We start from the raw sequence: 19,320 nt of genomic DNA, 5'->3' as shown, positions 1-19,320 counted from the left end.
TTGGAAGAGAGTAGATTCCTCTCTATTTAAAGAAGTAATACAATTAAACTCAACAATTAAAGAAGGCCCATTTAAAAACCGGTTATGTCCGTGGCCCGGTTAAGGCCCGACTAAAACCCGATTAAGGCTCGATTTTATTGGCCCGATTATAGCCCGAGACCGACCGACCGAATATAAAGTGTACCATGCCCTCACTAACTAAGCCCGATTAGTTAAATGGGCGGACACAGTACAAGCTTTAAAAGTCTTCAAGCCCGACCGAAACCGGATCGGCCCGACCGATTGACACCCGTACTGAGCCCTACTACGTAGACTAGGATGCGACAACATAAGATGGGCGTGGCTAGCCCACAATACTAGCCCATAACATAGGACCGTTAGATCATTCCCATCTCTAAAGTGACGGGAGGGCTAGCCTATCATCTAGCCCAATTCTGATGTGGGGGCCCATGAATGCTATCTCTTTTTTTGTAATTCTTTTTAAATGCGTTACTATTGTCTCTTTTATATTCTTTTTTTTTTTTTTTATGTACTCTTCATGTGTGAGCATTCTATTTTATGTATCCTTCCTATTTTCTTTCCTTTGTCATTATGTCATGTGTTTTTGTTATTTGTACACAAATATACACACTTGAACCCATCTTGACACTACGTACGTACAAACCTAGGAAGTAGATTAGGGCAAAACATCTAAACCCAACCTAGACTAGAATTGAACCTATGACTTAGGTTTGGCTTGACAAGTAGGGTTTACATGGGTCTAGATAGATGGAGACTGACCTTCGAGTCAGGCGAGGCAAGTGCCTAACACCCTCCCGCCTCGTAATTTGACACTTATTCAGAATCTTGGGTGAAGATTATCCCTTATTCGGCAACGACTCTTAGTATCTTCTCTTTCAGGAAGAGATAATTATTATGGACCCTGCCCATCATCCTAGGTGGTGACTCCTTTTTCCGTATTTGATGTGTGCTTTTGCAACATCAGAGGGCACTCCATAAACCACCACATTTTCGGCACGTAAGACCACGTGTGTCCCAATTTTTGAGACCCTTGGTCTCGACTATTGTGGAAGCATGGGTGTTCTGTTCCCTAAGCTGCAAAACCCAACTGCAGTGCTAAGTGGTGTTGTGGGATGCTATCCATAACTTTGGGATAGTGCATAGGCCTGCAGCCATCGTAGTAACTTCTTATAAATAAGTATTGGACTTTGGAAACGAGGGATTCCCATTCCAGGGTTGGAACCCAACTGCTAGGATAGGGCCTAAGCAATGTAGTTGCTGAATTTGTAAATTAGGTAATGTAAGTGTTTGAGTTTAAAAAGTAATGGCGAACGTATGGATCAGTATAGCTAATGGGTCGAACATAAGGAGAGCAACCACTTTATTTTTGGCTTCTTTTAGTAATGCATAAGTGAACTAATTAATTATGGTGATCTACTTCTAACTACCGCCCTAAAACACATGCATCTAAAAATTCTTTTAGTAATGCATAAGTGAACTAACTAATTATGGTGATCTACTTCTAACCACCGCCCTAAAACACATGCATTTAAAAGCGTCATAACCAACACATCTAGGAATTTAAATACTTCAAATCATACTGATAAAAAGTAAATAACTGAAAGTAAAAGTGCTGAAATAAAAATGAATAAAATAAAAGGGGAGTAAAGCTAGAGAGAGGCACACAAGTAAGTTTCTATACTTCGCCCGAGGGATGCACCATAAATAATGCAAGCATCCCTACTTGAGAGTAACTCTTACAAGGGCTTCGCTACTTAGCTTTAGGGAAAGTGATGCAAAGTAAATAACTGAAACTAAAGGCAATAAAAGAATGGTTTCATAGCTAGAGACGGGCAAAACCAACATATGCATCTAGCCAAGGACCTTGGGGAAAAAGAAAACAATAAAGTAAAACTGAAATTAAAAACTTAAGTTAAGAATGAATGGGTAGCCAGGAGAGGGAATGAGAGGGGGAGAAAAGACTTATGAAGAAGCCTACAAACTTGAACTTTCATACTTGAACTTGAAAACTTGGTTGATATTTGAAATATTAACAGCCCTAAAAACCAAATCTAGAATAAACCAAATCTGAATTGCTAAGACTAGAGAAGACAAATCTAAACTTGATACGTATCAATATCGGTAGGCATCGGCACGATACATACCGATACGTATCATGAAAATTTTAAAACCCTTATGTATCGATACGTATCCTACGATACACACCGATACGCACCGATACACACCGATACGCACCGATACTCACCGATACGTACCGATACTCTATGAAAAATTCAAAATTGAAGTGAAATGTACGTTTCGGTATGTATCGACACGTATCGGTATGTATCGGTGCGTATCGGTATGTATCGACCGATACACACCGATACGTACCAATACGGTCATAAAATGGCCAAAATGGGTAATTTTTTAGAAAAACGTAATTTTTTGAGGTGTTTTTGTTCCAAAGTTGCTGCCAACCATTTTTCTCTCTAACTAAAGTAGAAATCAAGGTTGGAAACAAAGATTTTACATTTATGGGACAATTACAAACCTTGGATTCTTAGTGCGATACTCTCAATTTACTGTTTATGCATAATACATATTATATATAACTTTTTTTAACTATTTTTTTATGCAAATGTGTATAAAAAAGTGTTTCCTATCCATTTATGTGCGTATCTTTAGCGTATCTTAGCGTATCTCCGATACGATACGATACCCTCCGATACGTATCTTAATTTTGACTGACCGATACGACGACCGATACCGATACTTTAATCCTTGGATTTGAATGGTGAGGTATAGAGGGTTTGGGCAAAACCCACCATTTCTAAGGTTTAGTTACCCAAATTGGGGATTTCACTATGGAGGGTTTATGGACTCAAATTGGTCCATCAATCTTGCTAGGATGGGTCTGTTACACTAAACTCCTCTCCCAATTTGTAGTTTTGACAAGTGGGAAAGTGGGTTTTAGTAAATTTTTCCATTTTTAGGTTTTGTTTTGCTCAAATTGGGGGTTTTTGATGGGGCTTCCTATGGAGGAGGTTTATGCACCCAAAGTGAGTGGCAAAACATGCTAGTTAGTTCCCACACAGAATCCCCAAACCAATTCGTACATAGGGCATGTGGGTAGGGAGATTCGATTGGGGCGATTCTCGACTAGTTCAATTGAAAGGGAAAAGAGAGAGAGAGACTAGCACATGAGAGTTAAGAGTGAGTGGAGCTTACTTTAATTCGCATAAAACCCTTGCTCCTCCCTTCCTCTTCCTTCCTTGCTCTCCTTCTCCTTCTTCTTATTTCTCTTTCTCCTTCTCCTTGTTTTTACTTTGGTAAGTGGAGAAATGAATGGTAATAGTCTCTATTTATAGTCAATTAACTAAGGGTTGTTTGGTAGAAAAATGGGTTTTTACTCATTACTAGATTAATATCTCATTTGGCACTAATGGACCCACCTCGGGGTGTCCAGATAAATTAATCTATCACCCAGTAGGTGGTACCAACCAATATAGGTGGTTTGGGGTGCACAGGTACGAGAGCTCGGGCCCCACTGCTAAATAACCCAGTTTTGGCCGGTATTTTCATAGGAGGTGTTCACCTATGAAGGCTGGATCGGTTCCCTTTATGTTGAAATGGATTTTAAGTTGAGGAGGGTTGTCCCAAGGTGTTCCTAGTATGTGGGCCCCACCTCTTGGTATTTTTCACATTTTAAGGTTCGGGGATTTTCTCTGTGAAGTGTGAGGGCTTGACTAACTTTTTCTTTTGTGCCTGGAACCGCTTCCAATTTTTTAGGCATGAGTAGCAAGTGCAAGTGGGACCATCCTTCCCTTCCCAACAAAATACGGCTACTACCCAATATTCATTAGTACTGATGTCCTCCGGTGCCTCATCTGTACATTTAAAATAGGAATTTTATAGCGTGGGTATAACTTCTCCCCCACCTTACAAGAAATTGTCCCCGAAATTTGAAGTACCTGGTAATCCGAGCAATTGAGGATATTTCTCTTTCATTTCATCCTCACGTTCCCTAGACACTTCTTGTTTGGAGTGATTCCTCCACTTGATCAGTACAGGGGAAACAGTCCGATTGCGGAGAATGTGGTCTCTTCGATCAATGAGTTCTTCCGGCTGTTCCACTTACCTCGAATTAGTGTCAAGTCCAAGGGGTACATGTGTAAAAATATGAGTTGGGTTGGGAATGTACTTCTTGAGCATTGAAACATGAAATACATTATGAGCCCCTTTCAGTTCAGGTGGCATGACAATGCGGTAGGCTACTGCTCTAACTCGACCCAATATCTCATAAGGTCCCATGTATCGAGGACTTAGCTTTTCCTTTTTGCTGAACCTCTTCACTCCGCTTATTGGTGACACTTTGAGAAAATTTTTATCACCAACTTCAAACTCTAGGTGCTTTCGTTTGACATCAGCATAGCTCTTTTGCCTTGACTGAGCTTCCTTGACCCTTTCCTTGATCACATCCACTTTCTCACAAGTAGCTTGAATTAGTTCCGGGCCTAGGATCCTTCTTTCTCCAACTTCATCCCAATACAAGGGTGTTCTACATTTCTTACCATATTGGGCTTCATAGGGTGCCATACCTATAGTAGCTTGGTAGCTATTGTTGTAGGAGAACTCTAAAAGTGACAAGTGCTCATCCCAACTATAGCTCATATCCAATACACAAGCCCACAGCATATCCTCTAGAGTTTGTTTTGTCCTCTCTAACTGCCTGTCTATCTGTGGATGAAATGTTGTATTAAAATTCAGTTGTGTCCCAATTGCCACTTCCAGAATTTGGAGGTAAATTTGGCATCACAGTCGGAGACAATACAAATGGGTACCCCATGTGTGAGGATAGTGGCCAGAGATCTCTCCTCCCCCCTTGTGGGAGGGAAAAAAAGACTTTGCATTCTACCCTCTCTCCTCTCTTTTTCTTTCTTAGGGAGGGGTGTATCTTGTGTACTTACCCACCCCGCATTGCCATACCACCGCTCAGAGATACGTTGGGGCCTATTTTGCAGGAGTGAAAAGGTCGTTATTGAGATGGAGATTTGATGATGGTCCAATACGGGGGATTGAGATCATACAAAAGGAGTTGGAGTCGCCACCTAGGATTATGGGCCTAGGACCATTTGGGTGGGCCCAATTCCTAAGAAAAGGGTCCGAAAGTTGGTCTTGTCCAGAGATTTAGGATACGTGTCAGGTTGTAGAGTTGGGAAGGTGTTAGGCACCCAATCTACCCGGTTCAAACGGTCTTCCTACTGGATGCTTAAGAACAAACATTTTCCGTAATTATTCTTAATCCTCATGCATAGCTAAGTTATTACACATATATACATTGACTAAATTTAAATAATTATGTATACTAAAGCAAGGTCAATATAAAGTCTACATTATGCTAATTTGGGTGAAATTATACCTGAGCTTGACCCTTGTTTCGGGTCAAGAGGGGTGGACCCTTGATTAGTGCTGGCACGAACTTTCTTATGGATTCTCCAGGCTCAGGGGAAGATGGTCTTGACCTCCAAATTCTTTTTTCGAGAGATGCTGACTGTGGTAATACTTAGATAGAGTTCCCGCTAGGAGCGGGGTTACTTTTAGGCTTAGACTAAGGTGTCAATTCGGCAAAGCTTCCGCTAGGGATGGGTTACTTCCAGACTTTGGCTGAGGTGGCAATTTGATAGAGCTTATGCTAGGGATGGGCTACTTTTAGACTTTGGCTAAGGTGAAAATTCGGCAGAGCTTCCGTTAGGGATGGACTACTTCTAGACTTTGGTTGAGGTGGCACTCTGACAGAGCTTCTGCTGGGGATAGGCTATAAGAGGGCTAGGTTGAGGTGGCACTCCGGTAGAGCTTTCACTAGGAATAGGCTATAGGAGGGCTTGTCGAAACTCAAATGATAGAGGAACTTCGAAGGCCCGAAGAACACTTCGAATCTATGAAGATCACTTCGAAGACTTGAAGAACCTCAAGGGGGGAGGCTAAGGCAAAGTTTCTCCTACACAAAATGCTCACTCAAAAATTCAGATGATTGAAGAACTTTGAAGATTCAAAGAACACTTTGAATTTTATGAAGATCTCTCTTTAGACTTAAAGAATCTCAAGGGGGAGGGGAGGAGAGAGGGAAGAGCTTCTCTACAAGGAATGCTCACTAAGAGGCTTGAGTGTGTAAAACCAAAGGGAGGGGGGTATTTATAGATTTTTTGGACCAATTGGGAGGAAAGAGGGATTTCCTTGGCCAATGGGGTTAAAAAGTGAATTTTCTTAGCCAATGAGGTGAAAAGTTGTTTGTTTGGGCCAATAGGATGAAAGGGGTATTTTTTGGCCAATGGGGAAAAAAGTTGTTTTTTTGGCCAATAGTGTGAAAAGATTTTTTTGGGCCAATGGGAGGTCCCGATGTGGGGTACGCTAACTGGGCCGTGTCGAGTACACAAACAGGTGAAGAAGGAATCCCCTCACAAATCTGGACACTAGAATAATGATTCCGATCAATGGCAGGGGAGCCAAAACTCGACGAGGGTGCCGAGGCTTTGGTGGGGGTGTTAGGGCTCAACGGGGCACTGGGGCTCTGGCAGGGGTACGGAGGCTCCAACGGGGGTGCCGGGGCTTTGGCGGGGGTGCCAAGGATTGGGGGTTCTGGGCCGGTGCACACAGGGCTCTGATGGGGGGCGTCGGGGCTCACGGGGCATGGTGTGGGTGTTTGCATGGGCGGGGTTTGGGCGCTCATGGCATGGTGTGGGTGCTTGCATGGGTGGAGCTTGGGCACTCATGGTATGGTGTGGGTGCTTGTATGGGCGGGGTTTGGACGCTCATGGAGTAACTTCTGGGAATGACTGCGGGAAATCCGATGATGCGATTTTGACGTTCCATATATCTTTGGAATCGTGATTCCAAGTACTCTGCATCTATATGGTCACCTTGGACCGGATTCCTTCGTATATGAAAAGTTATAAATGGACCCTTCTTTTCTCTCGTAAGAGATTTTTGGGAATTTTGGGTAAGTATAGACTATTTCTGGGTTGAGTTACCTTAGTCAATTATTATCTCTAATGATCGGAAGCGAGAATTCACGTCCAAAATCCATAAGTCATCATAGCTGGGTGAGGGTGATAAAATTAGGTGTCTATAGAATGTCCCTCTTTGGCTAAGGCCTGTGCCAATAGCCGAAGGTCGAAGAAAAGAACCACATATTATCACCCAGAGCATGTACTACCATCATCTTACTCATTAATGACAGAGTGGAAAATGCAACAGATAATATCTTTAACTACTCAGTTTAGGATCTTACCTGGGCCATCGATTATAAGAAAGAAATTAGTTGCTCTTTCAATCCTATAAAAGATGTTAGCACTTGATCTTTCACTTTTCCTAGGCTAGGCTTCTATGTGCCAGTCTAGTGATATCTAATCTCCAGGCTGGGTCTTTCAAACCAACCTGGGCTATCTGGTCTCCAAGGTGGGTCTTTCGAACCAATCTGGGCTATCTGGTCTCCAGGCTATGTCTTTCGAACCAATCTAGGTTATCTGGTCTCCAGGCGAACCAATCTGGGCTATCTGGTCTCCAGGATGGGTCTTTCGAACCAATCTGGGCTATCTGGTCTCCAGGCTGGGTCTTCCGAACCAGTCTGGGCTATCTGGTCTCTAGGCTAGATATTTTGAACCAATCTGGGCTATCTGGTCTCTAGGCTGGGTCTTTAAAACCAATCTGGGCTATTTGGTCTCCAGGCTAGGTCTTTCGAACCAATCTGGGCTATATGGCACTGTCAATTATGGAGAAGAAATTCGTTGCTCTTTCAATCCTGTAAAAGACATTAGTATTCAGTTCCTGGCTTTTCTTAGGCTAGGCTTCCATGTGCCAGTCCAGGGAATTGACCAATGGGATTGGGCCACTTAGGGCCGGTTGAATGAGATTCTTTTTCTTAATTTTTTCTGCCTTTTGACCTTTGATTGGGACTCCTGAATTTAAACCTTTGAATTGGAATCTTGATTTGCTTTGGGTTTGATTTGAATTTTTCTTTTCATGAATATGACATGAACTTGATTGTATTTGGATTTTTGCCTTTCACATGAATCTGCTTTAAATTTTACTTCCCATTTGATTTTCACCTTTCACATGAATGTGATGTAAATTTTATCTACCATATGAAATTTGATTTGGATTTTGTATTTTGTGGTAAGAATCTTTGAGCTATGCCTTGGAATTGGAATCTAATTTTTTTTTTTTAAACAAAAAATGAATTTTGAACCTTAAAAATGGTCCCCCCTACTCACTTGTCATTCCGATTTTTCCAAGTTGAGAGCGAGTTGTGGGTGGGTGAGCTCGGGTTTTTAAATTTCCTCGAAGATTTGAAGATCATTTGAAGTTCTTTACATATTGTCGGGTTTCTCCAAATTTCCCTTGAAGATATTCAAAGTTCTTGAGGAGGGAGCCATTTGGAGAATTTGAAATCTTTTTGGACTTTTTTGTAAATTGTGAAACTTCTTGGGGTTCATTGTAATTTTGAAAAAAATATGACCGAACGAAGGAAGAGGACTCCTGGAGGGCTCCGATTAGATGGTTGATGAGCACATTTATGTGTGAAATCTAGGGTAGTAAAACATGCATTTTACATATTTAGAATTGAGCTACCTTGGGTTTTACTCTCTTTTTGCAGGTTTTATATTTTCAAGGTCTTAAGGATTATCGGGCGTTATATCTTCAATTTTACACGTAAAGAGGTCCTATTTCTTTCCATGGTTGCGAAGAGAACGAAATTCTGAGCAAGATGGACGTGTTCAATTAAAAGTACACATTCGTTTGGTCACCCGTACAAATGATTATTCTTTTCGGATCAGAAAAAGAATAATGGATCAGAACTGAACCGAGATGCAGAACCAGCCCATTTGCAGTTGTCCCAGAGGTACAAGAAATATTTTAAATGCCAACAAGGATCGATGGACCACATCCTTAAGTGATTGAAGATTTGTTTTTGGTAATAACTACCTAGTGTAGTTGGTGAGCTATGGTGTACAAAAATTCCCTTGCTCACCAAGAGGTCTCAAGTTCGAATCTCATGGTTTTTTTTTAGAGAATTTTGTTGAAGATTTCCTGCTTTTCACTCACTTAAAGCACTAAGGGCATGGAGGGGATTTCCACATCAAATTAGAAGCAAGGAAAATCGTGGAAGCAAGAAGAGAAGAAAAAAAAAAGGAAAGAGAAAAAAAGGGGAGAAATAAAGATTGTCCAAATCTTCTCTCTCCTCCACATCATCACCAAAATATTGTCCAAATCACACAAAGCAAGAAGAAAATCGTCCCTAGGAGAGAAAAAGAAGAAAAATAAATTAGAAAAAAAAGAGGAAAGAAAATAAGCAAAAAATTATAGGAAATTTCTCAAAATTTATTTCTCTCTTCTCTCCTCCACCTTAGCACTTTTGGTCTCAAAAGATCTCACAATCAATTGTGGGTTTCTCTCTTTTAGGAAAGAGAAAATTGTTACCCTACCTCCCCATTCCCTATAAATACAACTCATGTAAGAGGAAGGAAGACAATTCATTCTTCTTCTAGTTTTTTTTAGTTGCTCTCTCTCTCCCTCTCTCACTCTTTAGTTTTAGTTCTTCTCTATTTTTTGCTTTAATCACTTTTGTAATAGTTTTTTTTATGTCAATTAATGCAAGCACTATTTTATTCTTATTCAGCCTTTTTATGTTTATAATTTATGCAATTGAGTTGTAATTTTTTAAGTTATAGTTCTAGGCTTAGATCTAGGTGACAAGATCACGAGCCGTGGAGCAATTTTTTTTTCAAGTTCAAGCATTGATTCAAGTAAGTAGGCTCCTTCAGTAGTCTTCTCTCCCCCTCTCTCATTCCCTCTTCTGACTACCATTTCTTTCTTAATTTAGGATTTTTATTTTCAGTCGTTACATTATTGCTATCCCTTTCCCCCAAGGTTCATGGCTAGTGTATGTGTTGGCTTTGCCCCTCCTAGCCATAGAACCATCAATTTATTGCTTTTATTTTAATTGTCTCCCTTTCCCTAAAGCCAAGTAGAGAAACCCTTATAAGAGTGACTCTCTGGTCAAGTAGGGAAGCTCATATTATGATGCATCCCTCGGGCTAAGTAGAGAAACCTACTTGTGAGTCTCTCTCTAGCTTTATCCACTTTCTTTTACTTTATTTTTATTTTAGCTTTTTTTTCATTTATTTATTTATTTTTTAATTACGTGGATTGTTTATTTTCAGTTATTTAATTATGTAATTTTAATTGCATGGCTTGCGTCTTTAAATTCTTAGATGACGAATGGTTAGGACGTTATTTTAGATACATATGTTTAGGATGATAATTAGAATTAGATCACAACCATTAATCAGTTCACTTTCGTATTATTAAAAGAAATACAAAATAAAGTGGCTGCTCTCCCTGTGTTCGACCCATAGCTACACTGATCCGTATGCTTGCGGTTACATTTTAAATCTCAAACAAGTTTTTGGCGCCGTTGCCGGGGAGACAGTTCCATGTTATTTTTCACTTTCTTTTGGTAAATCGGAGTGCTTTGTTTGCTTTGTTTTATATTTTTCCTTTTCTTTTATTGAATTCCTGAGAAGAACAACTTGCAATAATAGTTGTATCAGTGGAGGTCGCCATGCCTCACAGTATGATAAAGACAGGTTTCGCCCTGTAGCAGTACCTCAGGAATTGACCTGAGCAACCCCGGATCCCTGTCGGTAAGCTCCCAAAAACCAAAAAAATAAAAAATAAAAAATAAAAAAAAATCAAAAAAATAATAATAAAAAAAAAGTTTTGCTATCCATTCTTTTGTGCTTGTCTTACTTTAGTTGTGGGTAGTTTTTCTGTTGCATGAGTGTTAAGTGGGTACGTAATACTAAGAATCGGTTAGAAAGAAGAGATCCAACAAGTAGTGACCATATACGTTTGCTCTCTTTAAAACCCTTCAATATGGGAGACCAACAGCAAAACCCTTCACCTAAATCTCTGAAAGATAGGTTCTACCCTGCTAGAACAGCCCAACCTTCCTGCATAGTTCTACCACAAGCCTAGGGCAATAATTTTGAACTCAAATCTCAATACATCACCATGTTGCCCCACTTCCATGGGTTGACCTCTGAGGATACATACCTATTTCTAAGGGAATTTGAAGAGGTATGTGTTCTAATTAAGATCCAACAACTTTCTGATGATGTTGTTAAGCTTAGGTTTATCACTTTTGCATTGAAAGACCAAGCTAAGAAGTGGTTGTATGGGTTACCCACAAATTCCATAACCTCATGGGAACAGTTCACAGTTGTCTTCCTTAAGAAGTTTTTCCCAACTCACAAGACCAATAAGCTTAGAAGTGATATCCTTCAGTTTAGGCAAAAGCCTAGTAAGTCATTTTCCAAACTTATGGAGAGATTCAAGGATCTACTCCAAGAATGCCCTCACCATGGCCTAGACCTATGGCATTTATGTCAAATAATTTATGAGGGTATTGATTACCCAACTAAACAAATGATAGAGTCTATGTGCCCTGAGGGATTCACATCCTTTACAGATGAAGGAAAGGCATGGGAATTCTTACTTGACTTAGCTGACAAAACCCGTGAGTGGGAATCAACCCAAGAGAGTGAAAGAACCATTGGAGGAAAAGGATATTTTGTGGATGGGATAGTAGCCAAGGAAGCCCATTTGGATAGCCTAATCAAGAGGATTGAGGCTATTGTTCCTAGAGAGCCATCATCAGTCAATTTGGTTAAGATTTGTGCTTGGTGCCAATCCCCTGGACATATCATAGAAGAATGCCCCAACACCTCTGGGGGCACTTCTAATGATAGTGTTAATGTCTTATACCAGAATAATCCATATAGTAACACCTACAATCCAAGATGGAGAAATCACCCAAATTTCTCTTGGAATCAGGGCAACCAAGCAGAACCTTCCAATTTCTATAATCAAGGTCAACCCGGACCCCAAAGGTCTCCCTTTGCACAACAATCTTTTTCCCAAATACTTTTCCTAAGTCAAATGTAGGACCTCAGGCGAGTTTTCCTAGGGCCCCTCTCTTATCATCTTATCAGCAACCCCCTGGGTTTACCAACACTGGAGAGGCAAGTAGAATAAGTGACTTGAAAAAAAATATGGCCCTCCTCATGACAAGCCATCAAAATCTTACGAGAGAACTTACCCAAGTTGTCTCAATTATGCGTGAGAGGGAGAAGGGAACTTTACCCAGTCAACCAGAGCCTAACCCTAGGTATCATCAACCTGTTAGTTTACAAGGACCAACTAATGCACCACTGAATATAGTACAAGGTCAGACTCAACAAGGGCCTTCTAACCAATGCAATGTTGTTTATGCCCTTAGGAATGGTAGAGAGTACCTACAGAGCGTTCCTAAATCTTCCCCATCTATTACTCCTGTTAACTCTTCTTCAATTGAGGACACAAGTGTGTCTCTTGTTCCAGGTTCGTCTGATGAACCTAAAGATTTTTCTGAAACTAAAGATGATTTGGGTGAGGAAACCAAAAATGATTCTTCTGAACAGGGGCAAATCCCTAACAGTCCTTATGTTCATCCTATCCCATTTCCTAATCGCTTGGTACACAAAAAGAAGACTGCTTCCATGGATAAAATTTTAGAAGTCTTCAAACAGGTAGAAGTGAACATCCCTCTTTTGGATGCCATATCCCAGATCCCCGCCTATGCAAAGGTACTAAAAGATTTGTGTACTCACAAACGTATCACTATTGTGCCCAAAAAGGCGTTCTTGGCAAGTAACATTAGTTCCATAATTACTCAGCCCTATAGCAGCCAAGGATCCAGGGAGCCCTACCATATCTTGTGTCATAGGCAACACCTATATTGAGCATTCCTTACTTGACCTTGGCGCAAGTGTGAATCTTTTACCTTACCATGTGTACAAGCAACTAGGATTAGGAGAATTGAAAGCCACTGGAACTACTCTTCAGTTGGCAGATAGGTCTGTTAAGATTCCTAAAGGGATGGTTGAGGATGTCTTACTAAAGGTGGGGGAATTTATTTTCCCTGTTGATTTCATTGTGTTAGATACTAAGCCCTTCTCAACCAAGGATGAGATCCCAATAATTCTAGGAAGACCATTCTTGGCTATCAGTAATGCATTAATCAATTGCCGGAATGGTTTCCTAAGATTATCTTTTGGTAACAAACTATTGAGTTTAACATGTTTAGGATTAGCAAGCAACCACATATGGAAGAAGAGATCAATATGCTTGAGGATTTTTTGGATTTTTCTGATGATTTAATTACAACTTTGATATTGATTTTGATTCAGAATTCCAAGAGTGTATGGATGAGTTGGATGATGATAATGAAAATTTCTTTTCTGAAGTCTTGAGTCTTCACACACTTGTGGAGCCCTTAGGACCCCTTTCAAATTTCATTCCCAAACCTTCCATAGTTGAGCCCCCTAAGCTAGATCTTAAGGAGTTGCCATCTAATTTGAGATATGCTTTCCTAGGGCCTGACCAGACTCTTCCTGTAATAATTTCTTCAAATTTGACTTCTAGCCAGGAAGAGGAGTTACTTAAAGTGTTAAAAGATAATAAGGAAGCCCTAGGTTGGACCATGGCTGATATCAAGGGTGTAAGCCCTTCCATTGTGCAACATCATATACATCTTATGGAGGATTCCAAACCATCAACGGAACCCCAAAGAAGAGCTAACCCAGTGATGATGGAAGCCATTAAGAAAGAGATCCTAAAGTGCTTGGATCATGGAATAATTTATCCTATTTCTGACAGCCAATGGGTAAGCCCAGTTCACGTAGTGCCTAAGAAGTCTGGTGTGACTGTAGTTCCTAATGCCAATAATGAGTTGATCCCTACCCGTGTCCAAACAGGATGGCGTGTGTGCATTGACTACAGGAAGTTAAATGCGACAACCTAGAAGGACCACTTCCCATTGCCATTCATTGACCAGATGTTAGAGAGGTTAGCTGGACATGAATACTATTGTTTTCTTGATGGATATTCTGGCTATAACCAAATCCCAATTGCTTTAGAGGACCAACATAAGACCACTTTTACATGCTCATATGGAACATTTGCTTATAGGCGTATGCCCTTTGGGCTTTGCAATGCCCCTGCTACATTCCAACAATGCATGATGAGCATTTTTTCTGACATGGTCAAAAAATTCTTAGAAGTATTTATGGATGACTTTTCAATTAATGGGAATTCATATTCTGAATGTCTTCATCATCTTTCCCTAGTTTTGAAAAGGTGCATATCTAAGAATTTGATTTTGAATTGGGAGAAATGCCATTTTATGGTTAAATCTGGTATTGTTTTAGGTCATGTAATATCCAAGGAGGGAATTAAGGTAGATAGAGCCAAAGTGGATTTAATTGATAATTTACCACCTCCTCAATCTATTAAGGATGTTCGGTCTTTTCTAGGGCATGCAGGCTTCTACAGAAGGTTTATTAAGAACTTTAATTAGTTAGCCCGACCTCTCACCTCATTACTTGTCAAAGATCAGACTTTTGAGTTTTTCAAAGAGTGCCTAGAATCCTTCAAGCAACTTAAGAAGGAGTTGACCAATGCACCCATTGTTCAACCACCTGTTTGGACTGAACCTTTTGAACTGATGTGTGATGCTTTGGATTTTACTATAGGAGCAGTTTTAGGTCAAAGGATTAATAAGTTACCCACTGTCATTTACTATGCTCGTAGGACCTTAAATGATGCACAACTCAATTATACAACCACTGAAAAAGAATTTTTAGCTGTTGTGTTTGCATTAGAAAAGTTTCGGTCTTACTTAGTTGGTTCACATGTGGTGGTGTATACTGATCATTCTGCCCTCAGATACCTAGTTCAGAAGAAGGATGCCAAAGCCCGTCTCATTAGGTGGGTTTTACTTTTGCAATAGTTTGATTTATAAATTAGGGATAAGAAAGGAATTGAAAACCTAGTTGCAGACCATTTATCCCGACTTCCCAATTCCTTGATTGTTGATTCTCCAGTCAAACTGTTGATTCTCCAGTCAACGAGAACTTTCCAGATGAACAATTATTTGTAATGTCCAGTGAACCGTGGTTTGCTGACATCGTCAACTTCTTAGTTTCAGGTGTGACTCCGGATCACTGGTCCACCCAAGATAAGTATAGGTTTCATTCCCAAGTTAAGCACTTTTTCTGGGATGATCCTTATTTGTTTAAGATATGTCCAGATCAGATTATCCGACGATGTGTTCCTGATCATGAGCAACATTCCATTCTCTCTTTTTGTCTTGATCATGCATGTGGTGGACACTTTGGACCTAAGAAGACTGCCGCAAAGGTTCTCCAATGCAGATTTTATTGGCCCACTCTTTTTAGAGATGCTTTTGATTTTTGCAAGGCTTGCCCTGCCTGCCAGTCTTTTGGCCGTATCAATAAAAGGAACATGATGCCCCTCAACCCTATTTTGGTAGTTGAGATCTTTGATGTATGGGGCATCGATTTTATGGGACCATTCCCTAATTCCTTTGGGAATTTGTACATACTTTTGGCCGTTGATTATGTTTCTAAATGGATAGAGGCCATACCTTGTAAATCTAATGACCACAAAGTGGTGGTCCAGTTTCTCAAAGAGAACATTTTTTCCCGCTTTGGTGCACCACGTGCAACAATTAGTGATAGGGGTACTCATTTTTGTAATCGGCCTTTTGAGGCCCTAATGAAAAAGTATGGGATCACCCATAAGTTATCTACCCCTTATCACCCCCAAACTAGTGGCCAAGTGGAGGTGTCTAATAGGCAGATCAAACAAATCTTGGAGAAAACTGTTAATCCCAACCGTAAGGATTGGTCCCTTAGGCTCATTGATGCCTTGTGGGCCCATCGGACTGCATTCAAGACCGACCTTGGTTAGTCTCCCTACCGTTTGGTGTATGGGAAAGCTTGTCACTTACCAGTTGAGTTGGAGCATAAGGCCTTTTGGGCCATTAAGAAGCTTAACTTTGATTTGTCTGATGCGGGAATTCATCGTAGGCTCCAACTATCTGAGTTGGAAGAACTTAAGAATGATGCCTATGAAAGTTCTAGGATTTACAAGGAAAATACCAAAGCTTTCCATGATAAGCACATTCTGCGCAAATATTTTGCAATTGATGATAAGATCTTATTGTACAACTCTCGATTGCATCTTTTTCCTGGTAAACTTAGATCCCGATGGGATGGCCCGTTTATTGTCCATAATGTATATCCCTATGGAGCTGTGGAGATTTTGAATCCAAGAACAGGGGTAATTTCGAAGGTTAATGGTCAGCGTTTGAAACCGTTCCTCGAGTTTCCTACTACTAATAGTGAAGAGGTCATGGATCTCCATGAACCTCTTTACACTGATGACTAACTTTTAATCAGGTATGACCCCCTTGCATTGTCTTTGCTTTTAATTCTTTCCATGCATTGAGGACATTGCATGACTTAAGTGTGGGGGAGGGAAACTAGTTTTTGTTTTTTTTTTCACTTTGTTTTGTTTGTTTTTCTTTTTATTTTTAAGCTTGCTAAGGATGAAGTCCTACTTTGGTTTTTGGCTAATGATCAGACCATTCGGTTGCTTGATGTATGAAAATAAAAGTTTTGACTAAGGTACCCATTTTGAACGTATAAAACCTTATTGAAAAGAAAGAAACAAGCATGTGTTTTGAGATGAGACTTTCTTTTAAAAAATAAGAGACTCATGTTTTATAGTGATGGACCATATGTAAGTCTGTGGGTTCCTTGTACTTTTGATTTGGAGTTGAGACCTTCTTTTTAATTTGTCATGGGTTGACAAATGCACAATTTTAAATGAAATGTGAAATGTGGTATAAAGAAGAATAAGAGTTGATTCCCTTGGAACTAGACAGGGCATTGCGCCTCAGGAAGCGTGGTGTCTTGATCGAAATTCCTTGGGAGGAAACTTCTGAAGTAACTCTAGCATCACTGCCTTTGTGGACATATGCAAAAAGCGAAACTACATAGTAACTTGGGTGTGGTGTTTGCTCCACCATGTTATTCAGGCCAAAAGTAGTGGAGTAAAATAGAGCTTATTAGTGAAAAAAAAAAAAGAGAAAATGTGCAAATGTCATTAATGTTTGGTAACATGTTTGGTCAAAAATGCTCCACCGCCTTAGTCATTGGTTCCCTATTTCTTCACAAGTGGTTTTGCCCTAAGATAAGGATGTTTTGGAAGACACAAGGTGAGTTCCAAATTAAGAAATATGCTAGTGCCTGGAATTGATAAAAGGTAATAAAAGTTCAACTGTGGGGGTCCCTTGTAAGAGAAATTATCTTTGCTCCGGATTGGTATGGGCCTTACCTTTAGCCAAAGTTGGGATTTTATTCTGAATTTTGGGTGTATATTCACTGCAAACACCCACGAGACACAACTCGTCCACTAGGGGTGACCTAGGGGTTTAAAGGCTTGTTGCACATGCTAAGTGCAACCGTGATTCCTACGAAAGTGAGTTAGTTTTTTTTATTTTTATTATTTTTCTTTTTGTTTTGCTCGAGGACTAGCAAAGTCCAAGTGTGGGGGAATTCTGATGAGCACATTTATGTGTGAAATCTAGGGTAGTAAAACATGCATTTTACATATTTAGAATGGAGCTACCTTGGGTTTTACTCTCTAGGCCTTAAGGATTATCGGGCGTTATATCTTCAATTTTACACGTAAAGAGGTCATATTTCTTTCTATGGTTGCGAAGAGGACAAAATTTTGAGCAAGATGGACGTGTTCAATTAAAAGTACACATTCGTTTGGTCACCCGTACAAATGATTATTCTTTTCGGGTCAGAAAAAGAATAATGGATCAGAACTGAACCGAGATGCAGAACCAGCCCATTTGCAGTTGTCCCAGAGGTACAAGAAATATTTTAAATGCCAACAAGGATCGATGGACCACATCCTTAAGTAATTGAAGATTTGTTTTTGATAACAACTACCTAGTGTAGTTGGTGAGCTATGGTGTACAAAATTCCCTTGCTCACCAAGAGGTCTCAAGTTCGAATCTCATGGTTGTTTTTTTTAGAGAATTTTGTTGAAGATTTCCTGCTTTTCACTCACTTAAAGCACTAAGGGCATGGAGGGGATTTCCACATCAAATTAGAAGCAAGGAAAATCGTGGAAGCAAAAAGAGAAGAAAAAAAAAAGGAAAGAGAAAAAAAGGGGAGAAACAAAGATTGTCCAAATCTTCTCTCTCCTCCACATCATCATCCACCAAAAGATTGTCCAAATCACATAAAGCAAGAAGGAAGAAAATCGTCCCTAGGAGAGAAAAAGAAGAAAAATAAATTAGAAAAAAAAAAAGGAAAGAAAATAAGAAAAAAATTATAGGAAATTTATTTCTCTCTTCTCTCTCCTCCACCTTAGCACTTTTGGTCTCAAAAGATCTCACAATCAATTGTGGGTTTCTCTCTTTTAGGAAAGAGAAAATTGTTACCCTACCTCCCCATTCCCTATAAATACAACTCATGTAAAAGGAGGAGAGACAATTCATTCTTCTTCTAGTTTTTTTAGTTGCTCTCTCTTTCTCTTGCTCTCTCTTTAGTTTTAGTTCTTTTCTTCAATCACTTTTGTAATAGTTTTTTTTTTTATTTCAATTAATGCAAGCACTCTTTTATTTTTATTCAGCCCTTTTATGTTTATGATTTATGCAATTGAGTTGTAATTTTTTAAGTTATAGTTCTAGGCTTAGATCTAGGTGACAAGATCACGAGCCGTGGAGCAATTGTTTTTCAAGTTCAAGCATTGATTCAAGTAAGTAGGCTCCTTCAGTAGTCTTCTCTCCCCCCTCTCATTCCCTCTTCTGACTACCTTTTCTTTCTTAATTTAGGATTTTTATTTTCAGTCGTTACATTATTACTATCCCTTTCCCCCAAGGTTCATGGCTAGTGTATGTGTTGGCTTTGTCCCTCCTGGCCATAGAACCATCAATTTATTGCTTTTATTTTAATTGTCTCCCTTTCTCTAAAGTCAAGTAGAGTAACCCTTGTAAGAGTGACTCTCTGGTCAAGTAGGGAAGCTCATATTATGATGCATCCCTCGAGCTAAGTAGAGAAACCTACTTGTGAGTCTCTCTAGCTTTATTCCCTTTCTTTTACTTTATTTTTATTTCAGCATTTTTTTCCTTTATTTATTTATTTAATTTTAATTGCGTGGCTTGCGTCTTTAAATTCTTAGATGACGAATGGTTATGACGTTATTTTAGATACATATGTTTAGGACGGTAATTAGAATTAGATCACAACCATTAATCAGTTCACTTTCGCATTATTAAAAGAAATAAAAAATAAAGTGGTTGCTCTTCCTGTGTTCGACCCGTAGCTACAC

General features: G+C 39.7%; 1 non-coding gene across 1 annotated transcript; it reads right to left on the bottom strand.

The window, feature by feature from the left end:
* Positions 1 to 11,325: 11,325 nt before the first annotated feature.
* Positions 11,326 to 11,432, bottom strand: LOC122062488. Its single transcript, XR_006134990.1, has one exon. It is a non-coding gene; the product is annotated as a small nucleolar RNA R71 (small nucleolar RNA).
* Between the last annotated feature and the right edge of the window lie 7,888 nt (positions 11,433 to 19,320).

This window comes from Macadamia integrifolia, unplaced genomic scaffold (genome assembly GCF_013358625.1).
Source record: "Macadamia integrifolia cultivar HAES 741 unplaced genomic scaffold, SCU_Mint_v3 scaffold1048, whole genome shotgun sequence".
NCBI lineage: Eukaryota > Viridiplantae > Streptophyta > Magnoliopsida > Proteales > Proteaceae > Macadamia > Macadamia integrifolia.
Note: the sequence above shows the minus strand (reverse complement) of the source record. Positions and strands in the feature narration are given on the sequence as shown.